The 22,728-nt window shown below is 42.2% G+C and overlaps 1 protein-coding gene across 2 annotated transcripts in view; it reads left to right on the forward strand.

Moving 5' to 3' along the window:
- The window catches only part of NRG1 (neuregulin 1), a 458,532-nt gene that overhangs the window by 246,568 nt on the left and 189,236 nt on the right, over window positions 1-22,728 (forward strand). The gene's annotated exons all lie outside the window — the stretch shown is intronic.

A 22,728-nucleotide genomic window follows, 5' to 3' on the forward strand; every position in this document is an offset into this window, starting at 1 on the left:
TTGCTGTCCTTACCTTATTAACATTCTTGGCTGACTCATTTTGTTAAGGCGGTATCAAGAAGGCTGCCTGACCACAGCGGACTCTGAAAAGCACTGAGCTGGCATCAAATGCTATGCCTCCTTGAGAAATCTTTAATTTAAATAGGAGAGAACAAATACAAAAGAGAAGATAAGCATCCTTACCCTCTGTCATTGATTTTGCTCTTTAACCTTGTCTTCTCCATGCGCTCGGAGATGTTGACAATAAACTAAGCTTTTTCTGTGTGGGCTACTCAAAAGAGACCATGTAGTTTTGTGTGACTTTTCCTTTGCAGGAGAGTATAGCCTCTTTCACGCTGCCCTGGAGTCAGCCCTTACCAGCTAGTGTTTTGTTGTGCTCTCGTTGTATTTGATACATTTGTCAGCTAAGGTCTTTTCTGGGTTCCACTACTGAAAAGTCTGCAGCCTTAACTTGTGCCTCATATGCATCTTAGAGGTCAGTCTCCTAAACTTTTGACAAGCACCCAACACACTGAGCCTCCTCAGTATTGCAAGTGGTCTATTACTGAAACAATATGCATGAAAAGTTGTTCCATGTCATTGAGCAGCTCACATGGAAAGAGGAATGAGGAAAATGGTGGTGAGCTGGAGAAGAAAGATGCCTTCAGTGCAAGGTATTTGAGGTAGATACATCATCTGCCATGTCCATGGGGGAATTCTTGTTAGAGGGCCTGCCAAATAAGGGTCTTCTGATAACCCAGGGCTTGCTACATGGGGAAGATGGAAAGTGTTTTTCCATTTTTGGATGGAAAACACGATTTGGTCCTAAGGAAGTGTTAGCAAAGAGTATTCTTTGGTGATTTCCTAGTCTTTCTAAATGACTTTGATGCAGAAGTAACTCTTCAAAACCATGCTACCTGGTCTGATATTTGGCATGAGCAGTCAGATTTTACTTTCCAAGTCTCTGTCTTCAGTCCAGCTAAGGGGCTGGAGTAGCATGTCGGGGGGAGAGTTTAGGTTGCCATGCTCAAGCTGCTGTGAATGTCGGGGGGAGAGTTTAGGTTGCCATGCTCAGTTTAGCTAATGAGCTGATGAGGAAGAATTATCAGTGCAACCAGTTACAAACATATAGCTAACATCTACCTAGAATACAGACAGCTCATGCTGGCAGGCAGACACTACTGTGATCATAGAGTGAGGTATTCCTGCTGATGGCAGGGTCGTTGGAACTACAGGATCTTTAAGGTCCTTTCCAGCCCTAATCATTCTATGGTAGCTGGGGCTATAGCAGTATGTTTGCAAGGAAAAGACAATTCATTACAGTCTGACAGTCTCAGTTAGCAGGATTACAGTACGACTCTTCATACAGCAAAACGCCAAGTTAATTATCTCTGGTATACAGGATAGCTGCATGTGTCTAATGGCCTTTGCTCCTTCCTGGAGGGAGTGATAGTTCATTATTTGTTCATTCAAGATCTGAACTGCTAAGAAATTTGGGATTTATTTTTCTGTGGAAATCACCCAGAATCATTAATCTTGCTATTATTTCCCTTGCCTTCTCTCAAAGATCACAGTACAAAGAAATCTATTTGACCAGGCATTTATGTACTCAATTGTGTTGACAAAAAATATTTTCTAGTTTACACAGTCATAATTTTTATACAGATATGTATCAATTTATGTATGTATTTATATGCATATATGAATTTGTGTGTATGCATGCATATATATATACACAGACATATATGTGTACTTTATATACACACGTATACCTGCGCTACCATCCTGATATCCACACTAGCCATCCACTGAAAGAAATTGTATGATGAATTTCTCTACTTTCAGCTTGCAACAGTACTCTTCAAGGTTAATAGAAGGATGGATATTCATTTTGTGAATGAGCCATTGCAGTGGTACCTTGCTCTTCATGAGGAGATTTTGACTGTGAACTTTCTCCATTGTCTTGCCAATAAGGCATGTAAAAAGAAAGTTGCATCAGTAGCACTTCACTGAAGCTGCAGGTGAGCCTGTGCCAAGGGTGGGGAAGAGGAAAGAGGGCTCTCAGTGTGTTTTACACTATGGGTGACAGCAAGAAAGCAGAAGAACACCTGAAACATTTCTAAAGGAATGATCATGTAAAATAGTTTGGAATAGAGTCAGACACTGAGGCATAAGCCTGTGGAGGATGCATGAGGTTGGTCACTTTGAGCTTCTGGTGGATTTCTGTAATGTAACCACTCTGCAGTCTTGCTTCAACAATGAAGAATGACTCAGCACAGCTTTTCTCCAAGTGCACATTGCGTGTGGGAATCCTGATAATATGTTCTTGAGTTTCTAAGTATTTATCATGCATCACGGAAAAGCCCTAAACCCAAGAAGGCCATGTTTCAAAATATGAGTTTGTACTTGGAAACATGCATCCTGATTCACAGATATTTACCACATCCTAACTCTCCTTGATTTCTAAAGAACTAATGCATGAGCTTGCAGCATGTGTGTCTGTAAGTGCTTTACTGAATCCATTAGTAACAGCTTATATTCTCATCACAGCCTCTCACCTCAGTTCCTGTTTGGATTAATCATATTTATGAGGTTCATCAGAAATACAAAACTAGTCATGGGTCAACCAGCCATGAATAATCAAATATATTAAAATATAAAGTGCACTTGTGGAAATCATGTTGTACCAGCAGGCATTCTGTTCAGAGTGGTTAAAACTCATGGCATTAGGTACTCCATGTAAATTATTCACTCATTTGTAATAAACAAATAGTTTTCACCAGAAATCTTGGACCGCTCTTCTAAATAAAGCATATATATAAACTGAGAATATGACGAAATATGGTAAATGGCCTTTTCTGAGGCAGCATTGTCTATATTATCCAGAATTATAACTGAACCTTTTAAAAAGTTTTTATTAGATTCTGTTTTTATGGAAGAGGGAGTAAACTACATATAAATTAATTCATGAACAGAAAAGGTTTGGAAATATTTGGGCAACTAGATAAGGAATAGTACTTAGACAGCTAGGTCATAAGAGAGATGAAATGGTACTGCAACAAGGTTCATTTAGTTAAAATGGGAGCTGTGTCAACTCCATATCCAAGAACAGAATTTATTCAAAGGGCTGCTCAGGCAATGGTCTAAAGTGGAAAGAGGAAATTAAAGACAATTGCGTTATGTGATCAAGACTGTAAAAATAGTGGTCAACTCCTATAAAGATCGAAGTATCTCCTTTCTAAAGCTAAGTTGTAATGGATCCTCTTTACATCCTGGCTGGAACACTATATACACCCGTTAGAAGATTCTGCTGTTTCTGCAGAATTATGATAACCTGAAAGGAACATCAAAAAAGAGAGACAAAGATTATCACCTGTAAGAATCAACATAGGAGGTGGCAAATGTTATAGAATGGCCTTCATGCAGGTGTGTGGCATTGGTCGCATTTTGTATTATATGGGTCACCCAACACATCTTGATCAGTTTACATCTCTTGAGATACTGGTCTATTAGTGGAATAAAGCCTTAAGAAATAATTGAAATGAGTCACTGATCTGTCTTGGTAGGATAAGTCTTGTAAAAATTATTCCCTTCCTTTGCCTTCTTTCTGCACTGTTTCTCTGAAATATCTATGCAACCCAAAGGGAATAATAGGGAAACAAGACAAACTTAGGAAATGAATGGAACAAAGGAAGACAATTCAATCAATTATTTAGAGCCTGAGGATGAGACTAAATGTGAAGCTTTTAGACATTCAAAACATCTGTGGAGTGTAAGGATCTGAGAGCTGTTCAGCATGAAGATCTGGGAACAGAACCTACACACAGTGCAAGACCTTGGGACTGTTATAGAATCATAGAATCATAGAATAGAATCAAAGAATAGTTAGGGTTGGAAAGGACCTTAAGATCATCTAGTTCCAACCCCCCTCACACTAAACCATATCACCCAAGGCCTCGTGCAACCTGGTCTTGAACACTGCCAGGGATGGAGCATTCACAACCTCCCTGGGCAGCCCATTCCAGTGCCTCACCACCCTAACAGGAAAGAATTTCCTTCTTATATCCAATCTAAACTTCCCCTGTTTAAGTTTTAACCCGTCACCCCTTGTCCTATCACTACAGTCTCTAATGAAAAGTCCCTCTCCAGCATCCCTATAGGCCCCCTTCAGATACTGGAAGGCTGCTATGAGGTCTCCACGCAGCCTTCTCTTCTCCAGGCTGAACAGCCCCAATTTCCTCAGCCTGTCTTCATAAGGGAGGTGCTCCAGTCCCCTGATCATCCTTGTGGCCCTTCTCTGGACTTGTTCCAACAGTTCCATGTCCTTTTTATGTTGAGGACACCAGAACCGCACACAATACTCCAGGTGAGGTCTCACAAGAGCAGAGTAGAGGGGCAGGATCTCCTCCTTTGACCTGCTGGTCACGCTCCTTTTGATGCAGCCCAGGATACTGTTGGCTTTCTGGGCTGCAAGCGCACACTGCCTGCTCACGTTCATTTTCTCATCAACCAACACCCCCCAAGTCCTTCTCCTCAGGGCTGCTCTGAATCTCTTCTTTGACCAACCTGTAGGTGTGCCTGGGATTGCTCCAACCCAGGTGTAGGACCTTGTACTTGTTATCCTCATAGAAATCTGTTTCTCAGTTTTAAGTGCTTTTAGCTATCCACGTGTAAGCATATACAGAAAGTATCTTTTTTTTCGGTTTAAGAACGAAATTAAATAGTGCTTTACTCTGCAAGAGACTAAGATTAGATCCTCTGAGATATTTGTCATTATAAATTAAGTGCCCGAATAGTGCATCTAGACTTTACGCTCTGGATCAGATATGTCCTTAATCATTTGTTTGCTTTAGGAACCCTCTTTTGAGCTTAGCTATGCAGGTGAACAGCATCACCCCAATGGAAGCTGCCACCGGTGCAATTGTGCTGGCAGAGTGGTTCACCAATATGCTGTAGGCAAAAGCAGCTGGCATAACACAAACCAAAGACATGTAGCTTAAATGCGTAAACCAGCCAGTCTGATTTCCCCTGAGGTGGTGATGAGCATCTTGGGGGTGATAACATCATCATCTGACTTAGCTCAGTGCAGTGTCAGAATCTCTCTGTAGCTATAAGGCATGGTATCAGCACCACCACACTTACTGCAATGACTCGCCTGCACCTGCCTTTCAAGCTCCAAATGGGAAAACCATGCAAGCAAAACTGACACCCTAAAAATGTTGAAGGAGAACCAAAAATAAAGTGATCTATAATATGAGAGCTAAGAAGGGGTAAATAAAATTAGAACTCTCTTGAGACAGGGGACAGCTTTCCTTTATTTCAGCTTGGTTTGTTCTGACATCATGTCTATCTTTATAAACATTCAGAAACCACAGTGGAGTCTTTTCAGGTTTAAGGATTATGGTATGCTTTTCTTCTCACAGGGAAGTTAAGTTTCCTGGGCAGGCTCCTTCCCTCATAATACTAACAAGAAGTTTTGCCCAAGAGATTTGACAGCTTCTACAAGACACTGACAGAGAGCATGGTTGGACTTAACAATATAACAAGGGGACTACAAAAACCTGTAGAAGGCATAGGAATGTGTCTGAAGGAGGGCTAGTTAGAGGAATAGAGTGAGTGTGCATCAGGACCTGCTCTCAAACAGCTTGCATAAAGCTGTACCAGAAGTTTTAGGCCAGTGCGTGGACTGAAGCAGTGATGATTTTGACTTCTATCCTCACACACCTCCAACATTTGTATTTGATTTCTTGGTAATTTTTAATTATTAGTTAAAGCTAAAGTTGAAGAAAAAGTGTGCCTATTTCAGTGCAATTCTCAGAGTTCAGGGTTGGGAAATTCAAAACTGCCAAAATACAATAAATGCAGAGTATTCACTAACACATTGGGAAAATATTTGTTTCAGTAAAAATCAGGCAGCATGACCCATTCCACTAATGTAACATGAAATCTAAACACAGCCAGAAAACAAAAGACTGGAAGATCCAGAAACAATCTGGTTATCCACCCCCTAAAATTTACAAAATTATAGCTTCAAAGTGGCATTCGTCTTCTTTCCCAACAGTGGGTTTTGTTTTTTTTTTTTAATTAGATGTCCACATATAGACATCTATTTGAATTTAGGATTATGCAGAGATTTTATAGATCAAAAAGTCATGAAAAATGGTCTTCCTCCTTTGTCAACAGGAATCAAACAGGACAAATGTATTCTGCACTAGTGGTTTGCAATAAACGGAGGTTTCCCCAAGAGCTGGCTTACAATGATGAGCTCTGTTACTCCAAGCCCTCATGTATTCCAGCCTTGATGGCAAAGGCAGCCAGTGTTCATATGGACTGAGAGATCATTTTATTCCCAGCAGGGGGTAGACGCATACACTGATGAATTAGCCACCCCTGCCAGCACTTCTCCTTCCCCCATGGGTCTGCCCACAGAGCATTTGCAGAGCAACACTCCCAACGTGCCTGATCCACTGGCCAGCTGATATCCCACAGACCTGGGAGGACTGCTGCATCGTTGGGTTGCAAACCCATTGTTCTCGCTTTTTGGGAAGCTAAGAACCTAATAGATGGCTCTCTATTCAGCTTCAGTACACAACCGTATTTAGACAGTGTAACTCATCAGTGGTCTGCTCTGACTTCGACCCAAATTCTATTTGGTGTCCTTTTATTTAAGAAAGTAACTGCTCTAACCTTGGAGACTGATTTGATTTCTTGAAAACATTATATTGATTTATTTTTTTTTTCTCTGCCCTCCTGCTAATATTTTCTGCTATAGTGGACCTGCAATGTAAAAGTGCTAGCTTGGAGCAGGTACTGAGCTACAACACTGTGGAATAAAACTGGCTCCATAGCACCTTTCAGCCTTCCTAATAGTCACAAATCTTCCCAAGTTGCATCTCTGTAAAGAGCTCTTTGGCTTTTCTTTTATCCAATCACTGAAGGATATGGGCCCTCAAACAGCATGACATAAAAAAATTGGACACAAAACCTGGAGCTGAATGATGAATAGGGCTCATTCTGACTTATAGTCCGTGCTTCAAGTCATGAGCTCTGACATCTTCATCTACAGCAGATCAAGCTATTACTTCTCCCAGCTGCCCACCCTGCTTCTTTGACAAAAGATGCTGCTCCCATGGTGGGGTGAAAGAAGCACACATGCCTATGTCACACCTGAGTATATTACCTCAGAGCGGTAATCAGGGATGGATGGAAAGGCAGGGGTGATTACACCTTAATCTACAGCACATGAAACCACCAGAGCCTATGATTCAAAGCCCTCATATCCTGATCAAGCCACACAGATGGTGTGAAATAGCTTTCAAGGATTTATATCATTAGAAGAGCAGAGCTACTGTGCCTCAGTGCAAAGGAGATTCCAAGTCAATTTAGAAATAAGCTCAACCTTATAGATTCACAAAGAAAGCCAGTTACACAGTGACTAAAGCTGTTCCAGTTGTGCAGGAAATTCATATTCACCTAACTCGAGGCTGCTGAAAGAATCTGGAGCAAAACCAAGAACTGTTTTGAGTATTTCTAATTTACAAGACACAATTGAATTGGATATATTTTCTTTGAAAGTTATCAAATCTCTTGTGCATTTCCTCCCTGCACTTTTTAAACAAAAACTTAAAATCAATTCTCCACAGATCTGCTGTGTTTTCAAGGTGCATTTGAAAAGGCTGCATTGTTTTCCCCAGAGTCTCTTGAACCTTTTATAAGTATCTACCAGCCTGATGTCAGATGGTTCTCTTTCCACAAAAGTGGTTGACTGCTTCAAGTGGATAATCGATTGGACAGCTGACTTAGCAGTCAATTGACCACTCCAGTATCCAGTTTGATTGATGATTTTCCCTTTCTTTCCTGGTGAAGCAAAGCATACAAATGTCTCTTTTGTTGTTGTGGAAACACTGAATTCTGATGTAGCTTTTTAGTTAGGTGATTTCACCTTTGAGGCAGGAAAAAATGGGTCTTTTGCAGTCAATGGATGCAGGTCAAAGCAAAAGGGAGATGAGGAGTTCATATGGTGAGAAACTGAATAAAGGCTGGAGGATAGATGACTGTGAATCTGGTTGAGCTTTCATTTTGGCAGGCAGGCAGACCAACCCCCTCCCCTTTTTGCGTTCCTGCAGCTTCCTGCTCACATAACATTTGAGAGGACAGGACTGTTGTCATCTTCTGTGGAGCTTGGGAAAATCAGTTACCAGCATTTCCAACAAGGGGAAATGTCTTCCTGTGTGTGCCAGGAGGACCATAATCACAGGGAACTTTACACTCACAGGTTTCCCTGAATACAACTTGGTTTCAGGGGAGCTGATATCAAGAGTCATTGTCCATGCAGACAGAAAATGGAGGGCCTATTGGCAGCCAGAGACTGACCTTCAAAGTTCTGGGGATCCTCTGCTCCCAAACAGAGTCAATGGCTGAGTATGTCGATGGCATAGCATTTGACACCTACAAAAGAACAAGGCACACCTATAACAAGCTGCTGAATAGTGGAACAATACACTTTTAAATACCTTTTAGGGACAGAGTAATCATATTCTCCTTTATACCTCTGTGGCTGAAGTCACTGTGTCCCTTGGATGCTTTTAAAATATGTATCCAGAAGCAAACCAGCTTTTTGTATGGAAAATGTTGAACTGGAGAAGAAGTTTATAGTGAATATTACATTGCCTCAGTGTGCAGAATACGCACATCCTCATTTCTGTAAGTTCTGTTCTCATTGTTGCAGGAGTGCTAAGTGGTTGTAAATATAATGTGCAGCCAATATAAAGCTATAATATGGTGCCAGAGGGATATGAAAGGATCTCTCAGCAGAATAAACGGCTGCCTTGAGAGTTCACTACTGCCCATACAGTAGCAATGCAGACAAAGGATTATAAAGTATCCTGAGCTGCATTTCTTCATAGCTGAAGGTGATTTAAGCATTCAGAAATAAGTTCAGTCGAAATTCAGATAGCATGGTTTGAGTCCCACAACAAACCTTATTTCTGTCCTACGCATTTTTGGTCAGGTTTTTTCACTGAATGGCTTAAACACATTCCTAGTTACATGGTTTCTTTGTTGAGGTTCATACAGAAAGAAGCTTTCATCCTTCTGCAATGGCAAAAAAGAAGGGGTGAGATCTACCCACTGAGGTGAAGCTTTGCTGTGGAGACAGACATGAAAGAGAAGGTGTGTTAGAACTGAAGATGCCCTTTTTAGGTACTGCTTCATATTTCAGCCTGCTGGGTCTTTACTTTCTCTTTGATATGCCCTATGGCTGTATCAGGACCCTAAGACCCTGACAGCTTTACATTTTACATGCAGCCCTCCTTAATTATTTAGCCTGATCTTCAATGCAGGAGACACGACATAATGGAAGAGGCCTTTACCTGTCTCAGAGGCATATAGGTGGCACAACCTTTGAGATCCAAAGTAGAAAAAATAAAACCAGTGCTACTTGTAGAGTGTTTTGTTAATAACCCCTTGTGCATGTTTTGATGTTGGACTGCTTCAGCCTTATCCCCCATTGGAGTTGACAACAGTACTCCTGTCGATGTAGGTCAGTAGGAGCTTTACCTGATGTTCCCAGACAGGCAGGCTCTGGAGAAGAGCTGGAAAGAGGAAGCCCTTTGAATCTTTTGGACACCACACCATAAATCTCTGCTGGAGCACACAGGCGTCCCTGCTGGGCAGTAGCCATTTGCCTGTTGAACAGGAACAAGGGAACAAGGACATTGCCCTTTTCAAGCACAACAGTGACAGTTGGAGCCTCTGATGACAGGCAACAGGACTTCTTTTTAATGTACATTTTTTCCCCTTCCTGTTTTAAGAGAGTAGGAGGAAGTGATTGAAAGTGAAGCCTGGAAACAGCTGGCTTCTCTTTTGGGTCACAGAATTATCCAAACTGTTTGCAAACTCAGGTCTGTAAAGCTAACAAATTGAAAGTCACTAAATCCACCGTGTACTTTGGGTTTCGTTTGACGCCCACATGCTGAAACTACTTCACATCTGCTAATACAGATAAATCCTTGCTGCAGTGAAGTATCACCCCTGCACTGCTTGTCAGAACATGTAGATTTTCAGTTCTGGGAGAGTTTCCTTCAGCTCTGGGCAGTGTCAGCACAATGACATCTGTGGCTTCTTCTCCCACATGCTTGAGTGTGACTGGTCACCTGCAAGTTCCCTCTACATGTTTCTAACAAAGGTGTTATCTTTCTAAGAGACTGACTTAGCAGAGTGAGGTATGTGGAAGAGAAAGCAGCCACTGTGGCTACATGTTTCCATAACCTCCAGTGCTGCTTACAGCCAACATGATCTTTGCCTTAGGGGAAAGGAAATACAGAAGGAGCAAAAGTATGCTTCACACTAGAAAAAACAGTGGGGTGCATATGTGATTGTCTCGCTCCTCCGGCTGCTCTTTCTCCCTGTACATGGTAGTGCACAGTGCATGTTAAAATTAAATACATGTAAGAGTTGCATTAGGTGTTGGAAGCTTGCATGGTAATGCTGAATAAGTTAGGCTGGCCAACTGCTATCAAACATTTTAACCTTTCCCATGCCATTTCCTCAATATGGTTATTTTATTACTTATATACTTGCAGTATGACAGTTCTCAAAGCCTACCAATAGCAGTGCTGTTATGCTCCAGGCTTTAGAAAGTGTACAGGAGAGTGTTGGAGAAACACATCCCTCAGCTTCATTGACTTTAAGATCTAGTCCTGCAGTACATCTTAAATGCAGTATTCATAATGTTGCAGCTTCTGACGAATAGAACCTCCAGCCCAGTATCTGAATCTGCATCATGGAAGAAAAGCCATAGCAGATGGACTTCAACAGTCACACGGGCAGAGAAAAAGGGTAACACAAACCAAGCGATCGTTAGGGTGGCCTGGCCCATGTGCACTGCTTCCTTAATCTCTGTGACATTTTTGGTAACGCTTTTTGTAAAAGGAAGCACCAACATAGAAAAGCTGTCTTTGGTTCACTTTCAGCAGTCAAGTTGCTTCTCAAGTGTGTTCTTCTTAGGTTTCATTTGTTAAGCTGTCAGCCTCCATTCAGCAACAACTCCTATCTGAGAAAGAAATCTTCACGGGGGGGAAGAAAAGTACCTTTCAGGACGCTGCTGGTATCACTTCCAACCACAACCAGATCAGAAAGGACATCAGTTTTAAAAGAGCTCCTAATCTCTCTCTGAAGCAGTTCTTTCTGGTGCTAGTGTTAGGATGTGGTCTCAGAAGAGTTAACAGATGTTTCATACTAACATAAACGTAGCTAGAAGAAACTGATACTTCTCCATTTGCTTTTTCTTTTTTACAACATCACCTCTAAGTCAGCCAAGATTTGTTTAAATATGCCTTGCTTTTCATGCACTTGGAAGGTTGTTTGTTAGGTTTTGGGGTATTATTTCTGTGTGTCTCTTAATATATTCATTTAGCCCAACAGCACTATTTATACTTACATTCCACCAAAAGGATCAAGACCTAAACACAAAATCTTTTCTGTGAGATTGACTTTAGGTAGAGACAGTCAGATAGTAACCTAGGTTCACTAAAAGTTAATGGTAGAAGATGGCCTCACTGAGGGCCATCTGTTTTTCCTTTGCTTTCTCTAGGGCTAAGGGGCATGTACCTATTTGAGCAACACATACTACCTAGAAAAGCTTACTTCCATCTCTTGCATGCAGAGACTTGCACAGATCTGGTCTTGCAGGTGGCACTGGAAGCTGAGGAGGAGTGTGTGGGACATGCGACGCTGCTTCTTCCCTCTCCATCTCCCCTCCTAGCAAGCGATTTCTGCATTTTTACAGAAAAGAGGATCAGCAAGCTTCAGTGCTACTCTGGTCTCCCTCTGCCTCACCCTGTCCCCAGCCTGTTCATACACCAACAGCCCAGGAGGGACCAGGCTACCATGCTGTGAGGACAGAGAGAAGGTCCTCCAAAACCATTTGGTCAGATGATAAAAGTTCATGGTACTGAGGAGGAAAGAGACAGGGGCACCTGTGCCACTATACAGAATTGCCTAAAACCTCCCTGTCATCTTCAAACCCCATTCATTTGTCTCCTTCCCTCTCCCTTCCTTCAGACTCCCTCTAGTCACACCCACCCCTCCCAGCTTCAGCTCCTCTCTTTCTTTAAAGCCTTATTTCTTCCTGACAGCAGAACCCTCTGTTCCCAGCCCCTCAACACCTCACTGGCCCCTTTGGCCTCCTCATTTCTAAATACAGGTTAGAAACAGCTCCTTTTGGTATAACTTTATTTATTACTCAGCTAAGTGGATAACCGTAAGAGTTTTAAAACACTGGTCAAGGCATATCCGTGACCTTTATGAATTAGTGGCTTACACCTAGGGGGTGCACTTATGACACAAAGAACCTTGATAATAGGTCCCATGGTCTAGCAAGGCAGTCCAAGAGAATTTTCAAAATCAGTCTAGACAGCAGTTCTTCAATCTATTTAATTTATATACAATTTGTACGGAGAAGACAAATCTTTAATTATTTCAGCTGATATATGAGAAAATAGAATCAAACTTTTAGTATGCAATTCCTCCTCCAGCTCATTAGTTTTTTCCAATCCAATCAGTTGTTTCAATTAAGAGATAATACCACTCCTTTCAAGCCTTGACCCACTTCTATCCCTATATCAACAATTATAACAGTCCTACCCATTTTTTCATCTGGTGTTCAGAAGTATTTCCTCACATGATCTACAGCTTCTGCTGTGATGTGAACTAGCCTTTTTTCTGGTTTTTTCTTTTTAATATTTTATCAGACTACACTTAAAAATTGTGCTGAAGGAATTTTAAGATTATAAAGTCCAAAACTAGAAAGTATCTTCATTAACATAACCTGTCTGTACAGACAAAGTTATGCTTTCTAGAGTGTGGCCTTCACAATACAGACAGAAATCACACGTTTTCCCCTGTGATTTCTTCATCCAGTACAGCTGTTGACTTTTAGACTGCTTAGGTTGGATCAAGTAGTCACTTTTAGACATCTACACCTCAAGAACTTGCTGATGCATTTCTTGCAAAGAATATCCCGATTTCATCCTAGTGCAAGAGTTGTAGGGCCTCTTCAGGAATTTGATTCTGATCCCTGGCGGGAGGAAATTAAACCTCACTTGTAAAGAGACTTTGAGTATCACCACTTTGATACTTGGTGTATTAAAATTTGGCTTAGCTTGGTGGATATTGCTTAAAGCACGAGGCAATTTATCCATCTCATGAAGTAAAAACAAATGTCAATTCTTAAAATAAAAGCTTAAGCAGTAGTGAGTTAAAGACCACTTAGTGGAAAGCAGAGAACACTGTGTGAAAGGCAATTGAATGGCATTATATGGCCAGAATTTAAAAATTGGATGTGCCATAAACTTGCTTTTAATTCACACTATACTTCTTTCTTCAAAACAGTAATCTAAGTTTAAGTGTGGATTTTAGTTAGCTACATTTCAAGCAGAGGTGTGTTGTTTTCCTCAAGGCTTAAAGGCTTCTGGGGTTACAGGGGTAGTGTTTTTCCTGTGGTGCAAGAAGGGGTGAATTTCACTGGTTATAAATTCATCAACTTTTAAGGCATCAAAAATACTTCCACCATTGGTTGGATGAAGAGTCAAGAATAAAAAAATGGCATCTTGAGCCTGGTTCCAGGTGCCATCCTTCATTCACATCCATGTATTTTTAGCTATGCCTGTAAACAATCACACAAAATGGGCAGAGAGTGATATGAATTCACATATGAATTACAAGTGTGCCAGGTAATTTGGGTTTAATCAGAGACTTTTCAAAATAACACCAAAAAAAATTTAAAAAATAAAAAAATTGTGGGTATTTTCATACTTGTGGATGCCATTGGCTGAAACATTTGCACTGAGCTTCAGAAGTTGTTTGTCCCTACTCTCCCTGTGCATGTAATTCAGAGCAGCCCTGAGCCTGAGCTACTTTAAAAGACTACAGCTACCAAGACCTCTCTGAAACCCCTCAGTCACTGAGAGCTGGTGAAGCACAGATACTTTTGAAGTTAACAATAAAGGACTCACTTTCCGCTCCTCTAGGGCAGGGATGGATGGCTGTGCCAGCTGTGTCTTCAACCTGCTGCAAATTCCCCTGCTTTTGCTGGGGTCTCAGCTAACACGCAGGATCAGCTCTGCTCAGGCAGGGTTTGGGGAGCCTGTCCTTCTTATCTGTTCCCAAGCTATCAGAACAAATCAGGTAATGCTCCCACTGTGAGTGTCTGCTTCCTACTGGAATTCAGTTACAGAATTGAACAGTGCAAAGAAAAAATGCCTTATCCTGGGGGCATGTGCAGCTAACTGAGAGGGTATTCTCTTAATACACATACTTATTTTCATTCAAAGTAAACTTAAACTGTTTTTCCACCCTGAACAAATATCAACTCACTGACACAGAAAAAGAAAGCTACCTCCCTGGGCTAAATTAAAAATAAAGGCTTAAAGTTTGTGTGTAACTAGGCGATCACAAAACTGAAGAGGTCATCAAATGTTTTGCCTTTGTTCTGAAAATGAGTATATGTATGGCTTTCATTCCTCTCTTCTGTTTCTCAAGCCCAAACAAAACTCTTTACCAGTTCTCTGCCAGTTAAACCAATATTGATGCTACAGAAGACAGCCTTGTCCAGCACTTAAGAGTCCTAGCACCTTCTGTGTGGCTGTTTGTCATGAGAATTTACCAAGGCTTGAATTCAGTTTTGCTGGTTTTTTTCAGCTATGAGATACAGTCAAACAGACACTGCTAGCCACTCTCTTTCTCACAGGCAGGAAGAAAAAGCAGACATGAAAAACACAGTTTCACAGATCTGGAACCTCACAACCTCAGCAGCAGCATCAACACTTTTTTCCTAAGAGACTGCAGTTTAAAATCCTTGTTTGACCCTTCTATGTTAAAAAATAACAAGCAGAAGGAGGGTTTCCCTGTGTTTTATAAAGGAGGATGGTAAATGGGAAGAAAGGTGTGTGACTTACACTAAACCCAAGCCTGCTTAGCTTACTATCTGCAAAGAGAGAAGATTAGTGCCCAGGCACGTGGTACTGGTTGAGGTGGGTCTATGAAGGAAGTGCCTAGGTTGAAGAAAAGTATCCAAAACATCTCTTTTTCTCTTCAAAACACACATATGTCCAGTAAAAAAAAAATAAAAAAATAAAAGAAATTCTTTTTCCTAGCCATGGATTATGCAGATGTTTTCCATGATTCAGCTAGTCTGATTCTTTCTGTTCAGGTAGTTTGATGCAGTGCTACAGAGCACGGTGAAGGCTTTCGAGTGCAACTGAAAAATCAGCGACATCTTTGGTAAATCCCCTCAGCTGGCCCAGAGCTTTGTGCAAAACTCTTCCTGCATGACTTCAAGAGAAGACTTAGGTTCTGGAGATCATGACTTAGAAGCTTTCCTAACCTGGTGCTTGGGTGCACTGCTCTTTTGTGGCTGATCCCTAATTTTCAATTTCCCCATCCAACTTGTCCAGCCAACAGTGCCCCTGAGTTGAAGCAGTGGGTTTGCACGCCCTATAAAGCAGCTTGGATGGAGGTGATAGAAAAAGCTTCTCCCAGTGTAGGACACATCCTCTCTGCTTTTCACATGGTATTAGAAACTGCCCTGCCCAGAAGTGTCTTGTAAAGTGGTGTGATCCAGGTCACTCCTGTGCCTGGTGAGACATTGCTGCAAGGCACGAACTGGCTCTAGCATGCATCCCAGAATGTGCTGTACAGGAAGGGTGTGTGCTTGTTTGGGGTGAAAGGAGTTCCACCAGGAAATGCTGGCACTTCCAAGAAATGACTCCAGGTATTTATTGCTTGTGGAACGAATGCCAGGCTTGGATGAACACCATCTCATCCGACTGAGCCAAACTGAATAGCCTCCCTCCTCTTTGGCAGCAAGGGCTAAGTCAACCCTGCTGAAACTTGAAACACCTTTGTACAATTTGCATATTTCTATGATCACAGAATCACAGAGTTGTTAAGGTTGGAAGGGACATTAAAAATCATCTGTTTCCAAACCCCACTATGTTCCAGTCTCCAGTGATGCTTGAACAGTGACCATATGCTGCTGATATTATCCACTAGGAAGATACCAAGTGCAACTACAAGGCAGGAAAAAGGTGGACATATAATACATTTCAAATATAAAGAATATACTAAACATTAGTGTAATATTTTACCAGTCTCCCCACATGTCATTCCATCAGATTTGTAATCTAGATAATTCAAGGAACAGCATTGGTGACATGCAGCCTCTGTCTCAGAGCTTTGCTGTTTAAATGAGGGAAATAAAACTACCTCTTCCCAGCTTTCTGTCCTCCATTATATGAAAAATAGTGGTATATTTCCTATTTAGTAACAATTTTACACAAATGGCAAGTGAGGCATATAGGGCATAGAGTGGCAGGACACACTTTTCTATACTCTTTGAAGCAGTCCATTTCCTTAAAAAATTCAAATATTCCCTCTGGTAGTAGTAGACCAGCTCAAAAAACTCCCATGTATTGCACCTTTTTTTTACTTCCCTGCTTCTTTTTTCTTCCTTATTTGCAATGATTATGTATTCTTTGTTTGGCCTATGCACCCAGTCAATCCTGCATTCCTCTGACTTTCCCAAAGCTGTGGCTGTTGAAGGGATCATGGGAAGATGTTTAAATGATGCCTGGAGCAGGCATGCACAAATTTAAGCATGATGAGTTATTTGTGGCCTGCCTAGAGAATGCGTTCTACGGATGAGTAGCACTTTAGTGAGTAGTCCCAATGACTTAAATGGTATGACTCAAATAATTTGTGTCGCAGTTAAGAGGTTGAACACAGGTGGAAAACCAAAAGGTGTACGGAAATTCTTCTCTGTTGAGTGTGTGCACTCAGTTCCTGAACAGCATTAGCTGCCACTGCATGTGTTCACAGGTCTGTCTGTGACAACGCATCCTGCCCGGTGTTAGTCTATGCTGGGAATGAGGAAAAATGTCTCTCATTACCTTGTAGTGCCAATTGGTCAATATCTACATTTTTAAAAGGTATTTTTGGAAGGGAAGGAGGGAGAAAGGGCATCACAAAGCTGGACAGAGAAATAGGGACCCTAAGAAACCACTCTCCACAATATTGCTTTGCTGGGTGGCAGTGATGTGTTACAGCTGGGAACTCCTTTCTGCTGGAGGAATTTGGCTTGAAGACTCAAAGCCTGTTTACCACTGCAATCACATTAATGGAGGGCAAGCTCCAGCTCTTCATTGGAGCACAGCTGTTGGTCCCACCAGGATGTTATCCCCTTTCTACTCAGACTAGAGAACACAAATTAAATGTTTCATCACCTGCATTGTCTCTGCCCTCATCTTGTTTTGGGAAAAGAGAGAATGCAAAACAGATGTCAGGTGATGCTTTGTTCTGGATACAGATAGCAAGCAGAGTTCACAAGCAAAGTGATGCTGAAAAGGTGTAAATTAAGCACAAGCAGCTTTTAGGCTTGTGGGGGAGACCAGTTTAGCATTTAACCTGCGGGTAGGATTTTTCTATTGCTATTACTGTGTAACAGATAAATTTGGCATTACACTGCTCCAAAGCAATGGAGGCATTAATCCAGCCCATTACTGTTGGCCATTCCAATACAAAGCACAATGGATGTTTGGAGTTAGCAAATCCCACACGAGAGCTGGCCATTCCTCTTTATAAAGCGTGTTTTTGTGGGCAGAAAGGGCCCTAGGAAAGGGAAGCTGTGCAGCCATGCCAGCACCCCGTTGTCAGTCCAAAGACAGCCCTGTAGTGTGCTGTTTAGGATCCCACATCACGGCCACTGATAGAGCCATGCCTGCACCCTGCTGCCTGTCCACAGCTCTCTCAAAAGGAAAAGGGGGCCTTGTCAGCTCTGCAAGAGGAAGAGGAAGCAGCCCTCTCCTCCTCCATCTCCCTGTGTGTGGGTGTGAGAGGTCTGGCTAGTCTCCCTGCTGGCATGAGAGAGATTGTGCAACCTATGCATCCTCTCCTCTTAGTGGGAGCACAAGCACACCCTTGTGCATGGTAAAAGCAGCTTCCCTGCCCATCACCTACTGCAAGAAGCTTGATGATGTGCTGCACCGGGGTGGCCTTCCTTACCATATATGAATGCTGTATAAGCAGAGGAGGAAGGTGAGGAACCAACATTTAAAATGACTAGGGGCAGACTTCCAGCGAGTGCAACTCAGTGCAGCCTGTTGGTTTCAGTGATGCTACATCAACTTACACCAGCTGAAAACCCGTTCGCTGCTTTTGCTAGTTAATATACTTTCCTTTCTTAGGACAATGACAGAGCAGTCTAATAGTAATTATTGTTATGCAGGAAGTTGAAGTTAATTTCTGTTTTCACAGGAGTATAAATGCCAGGGCCTGCATACATATATTTCAGAAGCAGCGAGAAATTGCACACTGTACTGACTGCATTTCATTAGCATTTACATTATCTTTGGGCCTAGAGGGCTCAGTGGAAATAGAGAACCTTCTGCATAAGGAACTTTTCCCAGGGCTTTGTAAGGACTTTTTGACTGGGTCTTGAAAACCCCCAAGACTGGCCCAGCCTCTGGCCCTCTTATTGCCGTAGCTGGTTGTCATCACGGGGAAGCCCCAGCTTCAGCTTGTGCCCATTATCATTCCCCTCCTACCAGGCACTGCCAGAGTGCTGTCAGGTCCCCCAAAGCCATTCCTGCTCCTTGCAGGAGGAACTAGTGCTTCCTCACAGGACAGTGTTCCAGTCTTATCAACCCAGTGGCCTCCTAGAGCCCCTTTGCTTTGTCTTTGTCTCTCCTCTGTGGGGCCCCAAACAGGACGTAGTGCCTAGATAAGGCTCAGTGGGCCCTGAGCACAGGGGATCCCCCAACTCCCCTGTACAAAACTATCTGCCCTGTAGAACTTGCAAAATGAAAAAAAAAAAACCCAACCAAATAAACAAAACCCCACAATGAACAAACAAGCTGGATCACAGCAAAAACAAGGAGATGGAAAACATGGTTTGCCTAAACTTAGCTTGCTTAGCTGAGACCTTCTGGGCTAGAAGACCATCTAGCCCATTATCCTGCCCCTGAGACCAGCAAACAGCCTATAGTGGTGGAAGAGTGGAATGGGAGGTATGCAAAGGGGGATTTTTGGGAAAGATTTCCCAACTTCCAAGAACTTGAGTCTCATGGGTAATTAAATTTAGTAGCTCCTGAATCACTACTTTTTGTCTATACATTTATCAGATTGTGTTTGAACTTCATGTAAACCTTTACCAAACTGTGGTAAGGAGATCCACAAAATTAGATGAAGTTGCATGAAAAAAAGCTTCATTTCATGAATGAAAATTAAAGGTATTACGTTTGCAACTACTTCTTTCTGTTTTTACAGACACTCCTTACTTCAATAATTCCTTAATCGCATTCTTTGTTCCACTTACTTTTTGTTACCCAAAGAAGTGTTAAATGCTCCATTCCTGGCAGTATCCAAGGCCAGGTTGGACAGAGGTTTGGGCAACATGGTCTGGTGTGAGGCATCCTTGCCCATGGCAGGGAGTTGGAACTAGATGATCTTAAGGTCCTTTCCAACCGAAACCATTGTATGATTCTACAACTTATGTAGAGCACATGCCTTTAATTGTCTGTTTTCTCTGTGCTTTACCCAGAGCAGATGCAGGCACAAGTCCTGCACAGGTTTTTAAAAAATGTTGCTACGGACAAGGTTTGGCAGAGATGTTTTCTGTTTCCTTTTCTTTTCCCCACAGTTCCTGGCATGGAGTTTTCATTTTCAGCAGAGCACCAGCCCTGCTGCATGCGGAGCTGTCTATGTGAAACACAGGATCTCATCCTGACTGAAGATAATCCATTGAAACTCTGTCTCTGCACCAGTAAATGTCAGAGACAGTTTTTCTGTAATCTTCCAAACCGTTTACTTCTATGCCATTGCCCTGCTAACCTAGGGGTGGCTTCCAGGAATTCTTCACTGGGAGGGTTCATATCCTTTCAGTCTCACTTAATGCACTACACATTTTGTCTAAATTACTCCAGATTTTGCCCTCTTCATCAATGACACAGTGATGGCACAAGGACTATGCCCTGATAAAATACTTTGTTTTTTACTATTGGACCGAAAGTTTTATGACATGCCTGTACGCCTTTCTTTCTGCAGCCCTGGTTACTTTGGGCCTCATACTTACCCCAGGAACCTGAACTTCAGCTTTATCACATCCAAGCCCCAAGAAAGGCAAGAGGTATTGAAAGGCTGTGAGACAGAGACTACACGTGAAGAATGGGCAAACGGGGAAAATCCATCCCCGATATGCATACAGTCATCCATCGCCTGCACTATGGTGGCAGTCAACCTCCATGGGTGTTGTTTCAGAGACAGTAAAATGGCAAGAGTACAAGGTGTGACTCTACATTGGTGCTTCCATTGCACTAGGTCACTTGGTGACATCCCAGGGTGGAATCTGACCCTCTGGACACTACTGGGATTTTAGTACCTGTGGGGTCAAACTGGTGCTGTCTTAATCAATGTCCACGAAAAGGGAACAAAACCTGTTTTTACTGTTTCACCAACCCAGGAGAGCACTAACTTTTCTGAAAGTGATGTGTGTTTAGCCCAGCACAATATAAAACCCCCACTCCAGCCTTTTTTTCTTTCTATCAATGACTTTCTGTGGCAATACCTCTAAAAGTATTCTCTCACTGATCTCTGTGAGCGACAGATCTGGCCCTTTAGGGTTAAATTGGTGTGTCCAGTCTTCCTCAGAAAGACATGTTCTGTGATGTGTAACACCACTTGGTCGGACGCCCTGTCTGTGCAGCCTGGCAAAAAGGCCAGAGGAGGTCTGGCGAGTCCCGCATTCTATCTCAGACTGGGACCACCTGACTTCAGCAGAAACACAGCCTAAAAGGGACAACAGGCAATATCTCATGTCCTGGGAAAAGATCTCAGATAAGATGGTGCTCTGCAAATTGCTGAAACAACATTTTAAAGATCTGGCATCTTCATGTTTCTGTCACAGCTTTGATGTGCTTTCCTGAATAAATTGCTTCATGCTTTATGCTTGAGTTTCCACCTCTGTTCAATAGGGAGTCATTATAAAGACCCCTAAAAGCTAGGAATTATTCCAATTAAACCACAGAAATGGTACTGCTGACAATCTTTTCAAGAGCTGATGACATTTCTTGGAGTTGAACACTGTCATTTGCTTGGTGGTTACCAAGAGGCATTCATGGATGTTAAAGCTAATAGTAATTAATTGACCATGTAAAACCACCAATGACTGAAGCAGCTGACTCAGATCCCACCTCTTTGTTTAAACTTGTCTGTAAATTCTTCGCATTTCATTTGGTAAGAACAAAGGTAAACTGCTTTAAATGTAACCACAACCTGTAAACATAACATGCAACGTCTGAAGGAATGGTCAGATTTTCTGTGGTGAGTGGGTGCAGCTTCCAGAATGAGGTTGAGAGGTTGGCTCAGAAGTCTCCAAGCTTTGAGCATTTCCTCTCTGAAAGAGAAATGGGGGTTTCTGCAGGATGAGGAAAAGCCAAACAACTGTCTTAAGGCCAAGGTGGTCAAACTGGAAGAAAAGGACATGCAAGGGTGGGCATTTGCTAGAGGAATAGTCAGGCTTTTAAAGAACATGGTGAGTGGGACAAAAGAGAGATTTCACAAGCATTCAGTCCAAAGGCAGACAGTTACAGGTTTTGAAAATATCACTTTAAACAAATCACTTAAAGATAATAAAACATGGGAGTAGGAAAGCTCTTCCCCTCTTGAGCACATTTTGCATTTGTTTGGAGGTACACTGGAGACACAGGAGACCAAATCCTCCTTCCCAAGCATTTCAGATACCTACAGCTGCTGAATGTTGGTATTTTTATCCTCAGTCGCCTTCCTCATTGCATCCACCCCATCTCAATCCTCAGACAGCTCAGGCTGTAGTGCACGGGGTCAGCCCGGGTGCTAGGACACTCACTTTGCTGCCCAAGGGAAGTCATAACACAGAGTTTCTTTCTCTGCATCACATTTCAGCCTGCCAAAGCCATTAGCTCACCTGAGAAACTATGATAAGTTCAGAAAAATGGACATTTCAAAACTAGGCCTGCCTCCCCCAGTTGTTTGCAGGGAACAGCATTTGAATTTGATTGCTTTGCTGATCCTTAACTATTTTAATTATACTACAGCAACTCTTGCTAGCTAATTATTGTCTCCAAACGAGTTTAGTTTATGCTTTTGCTCTAAGCACTTTACTCAGGACAGTCCCTAACTTAATTTTTGCCAGAACACCGAGATCTGTATCAACGTGAGTTATTATTTTCTTTAGGTGTCCCTGATGATCAGACACTTCATCAGATTCTTTAATATCTTTTGCATCCTGTTGCTGTAGAGAAGTCATGCACCTGCTGGACCATCTGCTATTGCAGACTGCAATTCAACCCACACACTCAAGAGATTTCTTTATCCACTGCTTTGCACTTTGTTAAATGGTATCTGTCTGTAGAGAGAGGCTCTAGTAAGGTTTCAGATCAGAGCCAGTCCACGATGTTTCAGAAGCCCAGGAAAAACCTGATATTTTCCTACCATTAACTCCAAAGGACTCCAGTTCTACCTCCAGAAGCAGAAAGAAGCACATGGGGAAACCTGCAGGGCAGCGTGGCATGCTGAGAGCTGTTCATCCTGCACCTAGGGAAATGGAAGCGCAGTTGCAGCAGCAAGCCTACCACAGAGTGGGGAAGTGCACATGCTTTTGCTTCTTTCCTGCCAGTCTTCTTGTCTGTTCCCTGCTTTTGTTTCATGTTCCATTTC

This window comes from Pezoporus flaviventris, unplaced genomic scaffold (genome assembly GCF_033815535.1).
Source record: "Pezoporus flaviventris isolate CSIRO_AGI_PZ_B2104156 unplaced genomic scaffold, CSIRO_AGI_Pfla_v1 ptg000018l, whole genome shotgun sequence".
NCBI lineage: Eukaryota > Metazoa > Chordata > Aves > Psittaciformes > Psittacidae > Pezoporus > Pezoporus flaviventris.